The sequence below is a fragment of the Elephantulus edwardii genome, unplaced genomic scaffold (assembly GCF_000299155.1).
Source record: "Elephantulus edwardii isolate Elephantulus edwardi_28Jun2011 unplaced genomic scaffold, EleEdw1.0 scaffold00151, whole genome shotgun sequence".
NCBI lineage: Eukaryota > Metazoa > Chordata > Mammalia > Macroscelidea > Macroscelididae > Elephantulus > Elephantulus edwardii.
In genome coordinates, this window is record NW_006399901.1 from 5,216,749 (window position 1) to 5,229,402 (window position 12,654).

The following is a 12,654-nucleotide window of genomic DNA, read 5'->3' on the forward strand; positions in this document are numbered from 1 at the left end:
GCAGAGGTGGTGGTGACAGTGGTGGTGGTGGTGATGATGGTGGTGGTAGTGGTGATGGTAATGATGGTGGCGGCAGTGGTGACAACAGTGGAGGAGGTGACAGCGGTGGCGGCGGCGGTGGTAGAGGAGGTGATGGCAGTGGTGGCGGCGGTGGTGGTCCTAAACAAATGCTGTGGTGTGTTCACTCATCTCCCCTTTTTTCTTCCAGTCCATCCACACATCATCACGTAAATCAGATCACCACCCTGGCTGACTCCCACACCCTGTGAACTAGGGTCTAATTCCTCCATCCATAGCTTCTCTTCCTGGTGGCCATCCTAAACCCCTCACTTCCTTCTACCAGAGGGTCCTTCCTCTCTTCTGCCATCAGCTCAGGCCAGATTATTGTTGTTATGTACCATCAAGTCAGAACCAACTCGTAGCTGACCCTCCGGTGGGTTTTAAGAGGCAATAAAGTGCACAGGAGGAGACTGCCTATCTTTCTTCCGCAGAGCAACCAGTGGATTTGACCTACATGTCTTTGGGTGGTAGTGTAACCAAAAGCCAGACACTCCCACTAAACAACTCACCCCATCCTTAGGCAGGGTTCAGTATCTTTTCAGTATCTACCTCCTTTGTGCAACCAGGATATTCCTTTGAGTCAGGACTGAGAAATCCTTGTCTCATGTACTTTGGGTATGTTTCAAATCTTTGAAAAAAGACCTTATGCCTGGACAAAGATAGGAAGATCCTCAGAGAGATGGATGGACACAGTGACAGCAACCAGAGGCTTGAGCCTAGTGGAGGTCGTGAGGACGGTGCGGGAGAGGCCAGGGTTCCAGGTCTTTGATATAGGGTCATTCTGAGACAATCACTCTTGAAATTCATAGCCAGGAAATCAAAAGATTAATTGCATTGGGGAAATCTGCTGTCAGAGACCTCTCTAGGGTACTGAAGAGCAATGATATCAGTCTAGAAAGTAAGGCGTGCCTAATCCAGCTGCTGTCTTTACAATTAATTGCTATGCATCAGAAATTTGTCAAAGACTGACAGAAGAATGCCTAAGGATGATAAAAGAAGAATTGATGTTTTGGAGCTTTGGTATTGGAGAAGAGTATTGAATATATCAAGGATTGCTAGGAGAACAAACAGGTTCGTCTTGGAGTGGGTAAAACCAGGCTCCTTCTTGGGGGCAAGGATCTTGAAGCTCTGGGTAATGTATTTTGGGCATGTTGCCGGAAGGGACCAGTCCTCGGAGAGGGCTATCATGTTTGGAAGGGTGGAGGGACAGCACAAAAGAGGAAGAGCTTGGATGAGTTGAATTTTCTCAGTGACTGGCATAATGCGGGTAGGTGTGTCAGAGATGATAAAGCTGGCTCGTGATAGGGCAGGATTCAGGACTGTTGTGCATAGCAAGCGACTCGACGGGACATAACAACCACCACCACCATGCAATCTAGTTAGATTGAACTCACCTAACAACATCTTCTACCTGGTTGACCCCAACCACTCATGACCCCATGTATGTCAAAGTAGACTTGGGCTTCAAAACATTTACAAAAGCTGACTTTTAGTTAGTTAGTTAGTTAGTTAGTTAGTTATTTTCAGAAATAACGTGCCAGACCTTTTCTCCAAGACACTTCTGGTTAGTAACTTAGCATGTTACCCATTTGCTGCTCCCCCTGTTCACTCTAATACAGTAAAGGTCCCTCTGCACTGTGGAACTGGATCTGTCACATCATCATAAAACCAGAAATGATCCCTTAGAGAAGCCTGAGGGACAGGATTAGGAACAGAGAGAGGATGCAAAATTTAAAGGAAGTTGGTTTGGGGTTTATTTTTTTTTTTTAATAGAAAGCAAGAGAAATAATATTTTAACACAATATTTTAGGAAATCAAAATTAATGTAAAAAAATCCATGATGAAACACATTCTCGTGATATTTTAAATAAAGACACAAATCAGTAGCAAATTGCTGATTTCTCCTTTTGCCTCAGGCTCCAGCTACAGCTGGTGTGCTCATTCTGGGTCATTTTGTGGAGACAGCCTATGGCTGTGTGCTGCTGCCAGGAGGGGTGTGGAGGGGGAAGGAGAGGTGAAATTCCCCTGGCTAGGGGACTCCGAGAGGGGACGAGGGATCCCGCTGCAAGGGGCCCTTCTAGTGTGTTCTCTTCCCATAGAGTCTTTTCCATTCCGTATTCTCATAACTTGTTTAATAATTTTAATCTTTTGTTGTGTGTACCGTCGAGTCGAATCTGACTGGCACAGGAAAAGATTGTCCCTCCTTCTCCATTGGAGCATCTGGTGGATTCGAACCGCTGCAATTCCAAAGGCACGCTTTAAATTTACTTAATTATTTTTATATTGTGATTTGAAAGGAAGTCTACAAAGTCAGTTGGCTATTCCATTTAGCCGTTCACATCCATTGCTTTCACAACATTAATCATAACAGCCACAATGTCGTGAACACTTTCCCCAATGCCTCCCCATGTTCTCCTTCCTGCTAATCCTCCTCTCGGCCACAGGGTCTGCAGTGATTGTGTTCTTGGAAGTAGACAGCAAGACTTTCTTTCAAGGTGCTTCTGAGTGGACCTGAACCTCCAACCTTCTGGATAATAGCCAAGAATGTTGCTGGAAAACTGTGCTTCTGACATCAGAAAAACCAGTCTTGGAGACTGGTTGGAAGAGAGAAAGCAGAAGATTGGTCATAAGATGTTGTATAGGAGACAGAGGCTATAAACTTCCCAAATCTATTCCAAGGAAGGGAACATTTGGGGGAATATATTAGGTTGGGAGCTCTGGTGGCCTGTTAGCAGGAAGCTGGGCTGCAATCCTGAAGGTACACAGTTCAAATCGACCAGCTGCTTCATGGGAGAAGGAGGGGTACTCTCCTCCCATGTGGTTAAATGCCTCTGAAAACCCCCGAGAGTGTCAGCTGTGGGTTGGTTCTGACTCCATGGCACACATCAACAACAATTTGTAAGTGTTTGTTATGTGCCATCAAGTTGCCTGCGACTCATAGTGACCCTATGTACAACAGTTCTGAACCCTGCTCTATCCTGAGCCAACTTCATTGTCTCTGACACACCTACCCCCATTACCACAGTCACTGAATCAATCCATCTCATCGAGGGTCTTCCTCTCCTATGCTGTCTCTCCACCCTCCCAAGCATGACATCCCTCTCCAATGATCATCCCTTCTGGTAACAGGCCCAAAGTAAGTCAAACAGTGCTTCAGAATCCTTGCCTCCAAGGAACAGCCTAGTCTCACCCTCTCCAAGACGAACCTGTTCGTTCTCCTACTAGTCAAGGATATAAAGAAGCGTTCATTTACTCAGCACTTTTAGAAGCGTTTACAGGGATTGTGCACACCAGGAGGCAGGGATAGCTAGTCTCTAAAACGGCTTCTTTCCAGTTCCATGCTTAGTCCTCACACATCAGGCAACGTGTTTCCCTCTTCAAGAAGACATGTGTCTGGTTAGATATGTAATCCTCCAGGGATGTACACGGTGGTCTTCTCCAAGCTGTGGTCACTCTTCTTATCTCTCAGCACACACATGGCACCTGAAAGGTTTTTTTAGACCACTAAAACAGCGATTGTTAAAAAAAAAACAACAAACACCACTAGGACGGAATACCAGGGAGTGCCTGAATTAGCTGAATGCCAGTTTTGCTAGGAAAGAAAATTGGTTTTATTCAACTCACAATATAAAGAGGAAAAACAATAAAGTCTATGTTTCAGAACAGGCCTAACAGTAATTCAATTAAGATTTGTTAGGTCAGAATTAGGGAGTTCTGGTGGCTTAGTGGTAAGGGGTTGCGTTGCCAACTCAAAAGCACTAGGTTCAAATCCACCAGCTGCTCCAAGGGAGAAGGATAGGCAATCTCCCCCAGTGATTAACTTCCTCTGAAAACCCAGAAGAGTCAGCCATGAATCTGTTCCAACTCAATGGTGTCAGAATTAGGTAAATGATGCAAAACTGGGTGGAAAAAATGTTAAGGCGGATACCAATGAGATAAAATCAAATGAAGCTCGTACTTGGAGCCAATGGAAGGCAAGAGTCAAATAAAGTGGCCAAGCCACATTCAGTGAAAAGTAGGGATCTTAATATCAAGGATCCAAAAAGTCTCACTACTGAACCAATAAGCAACATCATGATAGATGGCAAAAAGATAGAATTGTCAATGATTTCATCTTACTTGAATCCACAACCAACACCCTTGAGACCAGCAGTCAGGAGATCAAGAGATGTGTATTGCATTAGGCAAGTCCACTCTCAGGGACTTCTTCAAACACTGATGTCAGTGCTTGGAGCAGTGATGTCACCTTGAAGACTAAGGTGAACCTGATTTGGGTCATGCTCTTTTCAGTCACTTGCTATGCATCTGAGAGCTGGACAATGAATAAGGATGACAGAAGAATTGACAACTTTGAGATGTGGTATTGGAGAAGAGTAGTGAATGTTCCATGTCCATGCCAAAAAAACCACAAAAAACCCCAAACAGGTATGTCCTAGAAAGAGTAAAGCCAGAATGGTCATTGGAGGCAAACATGGTGAAGCACTGGAGACCCTCAACAAGGTAGATGGAAACAGTGACCAAAACAATGGGCTCAAGTGTGTGATGAAGATGGCACAGGGCAGGACAGGGTGCAAATATGTTGTTCACAAGGTCACTATAAGTTGAACTTGACTCAATGGCACCTAACAACAACAAAACAACAGCAATAACAACATTAGGTCAAAACTCCTGACATGCAGATTAAAGGTTGTCTCCAAAGCAGCGTGATTAGTGTTTTAGGTGCATGACTGGTATCAAGAACAAAATACTCGAACCAGCCATCAGATTGTGAACTCCCCGTGACATCACCGCATTGGCCCAGACTTAGAGCCTGACTGGGGAGGTGAACCAGCTACACTAGGCAGTGAAACCTGTGGCACGAGGGTGTTACTTTTGGAGAGATGACCTGTCTCACTCTCTGTACGTACCTTTTCTAAGAAAACTGGTTCCATTCTCACCTTCACTCCTCTCTCCTTGCTTTTCCTCTTGAGTGCTGACAGGGGTCAGCTCTCTCTCCTCACAGGCACTGACAAGGGCTCAGCCCACACCAGGATTCTTTTTCAACAGGCCAGAACCAGGGAATTTGTCCAGGCCAGATTTTTCTGCTATCTCCCCCCTGGTTCAATTCTTTGTCCAAACAAGGGAGGCTGAACCAGGGCATTCACCACACATAACAAGGTTTTCCTTCCTGCTCACCAAAAAGATTGTCATGTGTATGAGGTCAGAAGATCTTATCTATTGCTAGATGGTATTGGGTCCATTGCAACTCGTATCAACTCTGTGAACAACAGATCGGAACCTTGCCCTGTCCTGCTCTGTCCACGTGATCGCCCACATGCTCCAGCCCGTTGTCACAGTCACTGTGTCAGTCCACTTCTTTGATGGTCTTCCTCTCTTTCACTGACTCAGCATGATGTCTTTTTCTAAGGGCTAGCCCCTCTTGACAACATGCCCAAAGTATGTGACACAGAGTCACCATCCTTGCCTCTAAGGAGCAATCTATTTGCACTTTCTCTAAGACAGATTTGCTTCCTCTTTAGGCAGTCAATGTTACAGTCAATACTTTCCCCCAACACCACAGTTCAAACGCATTGATTCTTCAGTAGTCTTTATTATAAACTGTTCAATCTTTAGATGCATATGAAGCAATACTGTGAATCAGGTCAGGTGCACCTTAGTCTTTAAACTTATGTCCTTATTCTTTAGCAGATGAGAGAGGTCTTTGACAGCAGATTTCTCCAACGTAACATGTCTTTTGATTCCTTGACTCTTGCTACTATTGCTGCCAATTGTGGATCCAAGTAAGAGGTAATCATTGACAACTTCAATCTTTTTTTCCATCTGTTATGCTATTTATTGGCCCAACGGTGAGAAATTTTCTTCATGTAGAAATGTAATCCATATTAAAGGCTGTAGATAGTTTTAGATTTTTCTTCAGAAGTGCTTACAGTCATCTTGATTTCCTGCAAGCAAGGTTGAGTTATCTGCATAATGCCTGTTGTTGACTGGAGTCTTCCTCCAATTCTGAAATCACATTCTTCCTCTTATAGTCCAGTTTCTCATATTATTTGCTCAACATAAAGACTGCATAGGTATAGATAAAGGGTCCAACCCTGACATACACCTTTCCTGACTTTAAGCCATGCATTATTCCTTTGTTATGCTCAGACAACAGCTTCTTGGTATCTAGGTTTCACATGAGCATAATTAAGTGCTCTGGGATTCCTATTCTTATAAATGTTATCCATACTTTGTTATCATCCACACAGTCAAATGCCCTTTCAAAGTCAACAAAAGGCAAGTGTCTTTCTGATATTCTCCTTTCAGCCAGGATCCATCTGACATCAGCAATGGTATCCTTTGTGCAATGGTCTCTTCTGACTCTAGCTTGAATTTATGGCAATTCCCTGTTGATATACTGTTCCAACCATTTAAAAATAATCTTCAGCAATATATTATTTATATGTGATATTAATGGCATTACTTAGTAATTTATGCACTCTATTGGATAACTTGTTTTTGGAATGGGAACAAATATGGATCTCTTCCAGTCAGTTGGCCAGACAGCTGTCTTCCAAATTTCTTGGCAAAGGCTAGCCGACACGCGGGTCCAGGGTTGCATTTATTTGCTGAAACATCTCAATTGGTATCCCATCAATTCCTGGGACCTTACTTTTCCCCAGTGCATTCAGCACAGCTCGAATTTCTTCCGTTATTACCCTGAAATTGTTCAGTGTCAACCAATTCTTTTGGTACTGTGACTCTATGTCACTTGATGCTTCTTGTTTATCCAATATTTTGTCCATGAAATACTTCACCATTGCAGATCAAGCCTTGAATTTGTTCTTCAGTTCTTTGAGCTTGCGAAATACCATGCATCTTCTTCTCTCCGTGTTGTTATGATGCATCCAGTCTCCTGCAACGCTTCACTACCCAATGCACATTAGCTCTGAAATCTGCCCTATCCTGAAACAATCTCATGGTCTGCAACAGGCCTAATCACACATCTCCAGTTCCTGAGTCAATCCATCTCATTGAGGGTCTTCCTCTCCTGCACTGTCCCTCCACCCTTCCAAGCATGGTGGACTGATCCCTCCTGGCCACGTGCCCAAAGTATGTCAGATGGAGCTTCAAAATTTTGCCTCTAAGGAGCAACCTGGTTTCACCCTCTCTAGGACAGACTGGTTTGTTCTTCTGGCAGTTCAGGGTATGTACATTTCAACATCATACTTTGTTTTGTCTTCTTTAGCTGCCCTTTGAAATCTTCTGTTCATCTCTTTTGTTTCAGTGTTTCTTCCTTTGGTTTTGACTTCCTTATGCTCTAGTGCAAGTTTCAGAGTCTCTCCTGACATCCATTTTTGGTTCATTCTCTCTCACTCCTTCTCCCCTCTCCCCACTCCCTTCTCCCCTCTCCCCTCTGCCTCTTTCTCTCCTGTAATTGTAATGACGTTTGCTTTGTTACTCATAGAAGTGAATCTCTACAGACTGCAAGTCAGCCATCAATAAAGAATGCTTGATAATGAAGTCTGTATCAATAGTCCCTTTAGGCTAAGAGGATAGAAGACTTGGAACTGATAAAGAAAGATCACTTTCAAATGCTCTTCTAGAACAAAAAGACACCTCTTTCCTTTAAAAGGAGTTCAGATGCTTAGTGGTAAGGACTTGCACTGCCAACTCAAAGACAAGTGGTTTGAATCCCCGAGCAGCTCTTCAGGAGGAAGACAGGCAATCCTTTCCCTTGCAATTTACAGTTACTGGAGGGTCAGCTCTGAGCCGGTTGTGACTTGATGGCACATAACAATAATTTCTTTTATAAATCCTATCTTTTTAATTTTTTAAAAATTGTGGTTTTAGTACTAGTTTACAGAAAAGTTGGATTTTTCATTCATTCATTGTTGCACATTTTTCCCTACCTTCCACCCCAGTTAACTTTAAAAATAAAAATTCATTCATTGCTGCATCATTTCCTCCCCCTCTCTCCCAGTCCACTTTGCTATGCACCTCTTATTCTGGACTGTTGTCATACAAATAATACATAATCATATATTCTTTAGAAACAGTTCTTTCTTTCATCTGTCCCAATGCAGTGTTCCTTATTTATCCCCTCTTTTTTTAGTTTCTCTCCATCCAGTCTTCATGTTAGTTCTGTTTTAGAACAGTGGTATTACACAGTATTTGTCCTTTTGTGACTGAGATATTTCACTATCATAATGTCCTCCAGGGTCACCCATGTTGTGTGATATTTTACGGGTTCCTTGGTGAGAAAACCAAACCATATTAAAGAAATTTTAGTCTAATCTTGTTCCAAGGCATTTTAGAAAATTACCTTCCTATTGATTTCCTTTCTGTGGTAAGAGCATGAGTGGGTATAGAATAGGTACAGAAAAAAGCTGAATAGATAAAGACACATGCACTTTCCCAGAGGAAGACACCACACAGATGCATCTAGAAGCGGCAAAAGAATGCCAAGGACTGTGAGCCATCCCCCGAGGTGAGGAAAGAGGCCTATACGCCTCATGACCTGGCAAGAGGCCCTGTCAGGACTTTTTACTTCCCAAACTATGAGAAAAGAAATGTTCTTTAAAGTCACCCACTGGTGCTATTTTTTGTTATTGCAGCTGTAGCTAACCAAGACAACCACTTTGGCGTGGGTCTCTCAGCCAGACGTTCCTTGGGAAGATCACAGCCTGGCTGACAGGCTCACAGAACCCGCAGGAGAAATCCTGGCCCAGAATCACCAGCTCAGCCACGTCTAAATCCAGACACACAGAAAATGTGAAAGACGAGAAGTGTTTATTATCTTAAGTTGCTCATTTTTTGAAGCCGTCTGGCAGGTAGCGCTAGCAAACAAATACAGAGTGTGGCTAGCATAATATATACAATATTGGACTGATATTTGAAAGTTGATGGTTCAAAATCACCAGTGGGTGTGTAGGAGCAAGGCGGGCAATCTCCTTTCGTGAAGACTTACAGCCTTGGAGATCTAACTAACAGAGGGTCATTGGGAGTTAGAATAGATTTGAATTGGAATAGATTTGATGATGTTGCTGTTATTATGTGCTGTCAGAACCTGCTCATAGCTGACCCTCCTGTGGATTTGAAGAGGCTGTAAACCAGACAGGAGGAGATGGCCCATCTTGAATTCAAACTATATGCTTTTGGGTTGATAGTGCAATTTTTTACCACTAAGCTACCAGAGGTCATATGAGTGTGCTTATGAAGTATCAGAAAGATTTTCGTAAAATATTCTCATTGCTTTTGAGTTGATTCTACCTCATATTCTGCCCCCCCCCATTGAGTTTCAAAGGCTGTAAATCTTCCCATCTTTCTCATGGTGGCTGGCTAGATTTGAACCACTGACCTTTCTGTTAGCAGCACAATAAGTAAGGCACTATGCTATCAGAACTCCTAAGTATAAAATATTAAGTAAAGAAAAAAAAATTAAATAGAGGAATAAAACCTAGCAGGTCACCAAACAATGTATTACAGTTGTTGTTGTTGTTGTTGTTGTTGTTGTTGTCGTCGTTGTTGTTGTGTCCCATTGAGTTGGAACCCACCTCTAGCTGACCCTCCGGTAGGTTTTCAGAGGGAGGAAATTGCACAGGAGGAAATTGCCCAGCTTTCTCCCGGGGAGCAGCTGATGAATGGAATCGAACCGTGTGCCTTTGGGTTGGTAGCACAATTCCTTTCCATTAAATTATGAATGATAGCAAACATTATAAAACTATCTCCAAAGGGCCAAGAAAGAAAAAGAAACAGAGAGCTGTAGAGGCTTTGCTTTCAGCTGGCGATGTCCCCCCAAATGTAACTAAATGCCACCCACATCACAATGCAGATCTGGGGGGGGGGCAGGAGATCTTGGTAAAGACATAGCTGTAAGCCTATGCATTTTGTCCAATGACAAGGAGCTGCTGGCGTTAGATTCCATCAAGTCGATGCATGTCCACAGTGAGCATGTTTATAGTAGCATGAAACAGCCAGTGCTGTACCTTATTCATGACCGTGGTGTGTGTGAGAGAGCCCAGTATTGCGGATATTCATTCCCTGAAAAGTCAAAGTTCATTTCATGTAAGAGAAAGCAGAAAGCCCCACACCATCTGCCAACCAGTTTGTTCAGACTCAGGAGTTTTGTTGTGACATCAAATTGGAACCAACCTAGAGCTTCAGCAGATTTTCAGAGGCTGTAAATCACATAGGAGGAGATGGCCAGTCTTTCTCCCACAGAGCAGCTGATGGATTTGAACCATGTACTTTTGGGTTGGCAGCACGACTCCTTACCTACTAGGCCACTCCCTCAGGAGTGTAAAGATTAACTTGTTCCTCTCACCTTACTTGTCTCTTAGACTTGGGACTGGGGCAAAACCTTTAAATGAATGGTTCTTTTGCCCCCTGCTGAGGGTACATCAGAGTGGGCAGGAGGCCAAGCTGTGATCAACCAGCAAGCGGGTCCGAAGAGTCTCAGACTTCTGCATTTTCAGCCAGATAAACAGAAAAAGGATCCAAAAGTCCACGAGGCAGCTGCCTGTCAGTGCGATGGTGAACTCTGGACTCCGGAGCCTGACTCTCTGAGTGATTTCTACCCTCTCGTGCAGCTTGAACACATGCTGCTCTCTCTTTGCTCTTCAGTTTGCCCAGCTGTCAAATGGGCAGATTTACCCAGCTCAGTGATCTTCAACTTTTTCTTTTCCTTTAAAAAGAAAACTCAAGAAAGCTTGTGTCTTCTTCTCAGTAACTCACTCAACTCATTGCTGTCAAATTGGAACCAAAATAATAGCTGACTGCACCCCTACCCTTGCCGCCAGCAGCTTTTCAGAGGGTGAAAATCGCACAGAAGGAGGAGATTGCTCATCTTTCTCTCTTGGGGCTGCTGGCAGATTCGAACCACCGGAGAAGCATCATCTTTGAGTTAGCAATGCAGCTCCTTAACCACTAGGCTACCATTTCTCACTGGAGGGATAGCTTCTGTTTATCCCAACAGCTGAGAAGATTTGGTGTAACTTTTCTGTCATTTGTGTTGAAGGGATAATGGGTGTCCACTCATGTGCCATTTTCCAAAATAAATCGTTCAGATATGGCTTTGAGTCACACCCTCACCCTCCAGCCCTGCTCGAGCTTAGTGGGGGAAGGCTGTGCCTCAGGCCCCTCTCCAGTCCTCCTTTTAGTGTTCCCCATGTTGACTGAGTATTCCCAGGTGAGAGTCCCCAGATAAAAAAATAACAGTAACCCAGGGTGTTCATGTGAGAAGTCTCTACCTGACCCCAGGGATGCTATTTTCAATTGCCTCACGACTAGGGAGTGCTGGTGGTCTAGACCTCAGGGAGGTTTGCTGCTAACCCAAAGGCCACTCCTCTCTGGTAGTTCGAATCCATCTGCTGCTTCTTGGGAGAAAGACGAACAATGTCTTGTGTGATTTACAGCCTCTGAAAACCCACTGGAGGGTCAGCTATGAGTCATTTCTGATGAGATGGCAATGAATTGTGGATCGGTTTCCCCCAACCCCCAAATGCATGTGAAGGCTGGACAATAATGAATAAAGAGACCAAAGAAGAATTGATGCTTTAGAGTCGTGATGTTGGCAAACAATACTGAATATTTGCTAAAAGAACAAATCTGTTCTAGAAGTGAAGCCAGGGTGCTCCTTAGAAGCAGGGATGGTAAAATTTCATCTCACAGAGCTTGGGTGTATTATCAGAAGGGGTCAGTCCCTGGAAAGGGACATCATGCTTGGAAAAGTAGAGGGTCAATCAATGAAAGAGAAGCAGACGCTCAATGAGAAGGACTAAAGCAGTAGCTGAAACAGTGAGCTCAAAGAGTAAAGCTGTGAAGGGGGTACAGGATGGAGCTGGATTTCCTTCTGCTGCACCCAGGGGATCCCCTGAGTCTGTGTCGACCAGATGGCACCTAACCACTACCGCAAGTCTGGCAATGTTAGCTTGTGCTCATGTCTGGGCGTCTGCGTGTCGCCAATGTGACTCTAGCCAAGATTCCTTCCTTCCTTCTGATGACATCAGCATCTTCTCATTAAAGTAACAGATGCGCTGATGCATGACACATCACACAACTCCTTCTTCTGAAAGTGGTCACTGCAAGCTGTTAGGCTTACTCATGGTTTTACACCATTGCCTAATTTTAGCACATTTTCATCACTTCCCAAAGAAACCCTGTTAGCATTCTCACTCCCAGCCTCTTTCCTCACGGTAGAACAATCAGCAATCTACTTCTGTTCTCTATGGATTTGCTGCTCTGGGGCATTTCATAAAGGAGCTTTAGTGGCAGAGTGGGTAAAGTGCTCAGGTACTAGCCCAAAGTTCAGTGGTTCGAACCCACCAGCTGTACCAAAGGAGAATGATGTGGCAGTTTCCTTCCAAAAAAAATGTCAGCCTTGACCCTTTGAGACTATGGTCCTTCAACTGTCAAGTGGGAACTGGTTCATAGCTGACCCTCCAGCGGTTTTCAGGGGCCATAATTGCACGAGAGGAGATCACTCAGCTGTATGGCCCTTGTTGTTGTTAGGTGCTGTCAAGTACAACTTATAGCGACCCTATGAACAACAGAGCTGAACCCTGTCCTGTCTTGTGCCATCCTCATTGTATCTGACATACTTGAGCCCTTTGC

General features: G+C 44.0%; 1 pseudogene; it reads right to left on the reverse strand.

Annotated features, from left to right (window-relative positions):
- The window catches only part of LOC102872338, a 50,140-nt pseudogene extending 38,929 nt beyond the window's left edge, over positions 1–11,211 (reverse strand).
- Positions 11,212–12,654: the final 1,443 nt, after the last annotated feature.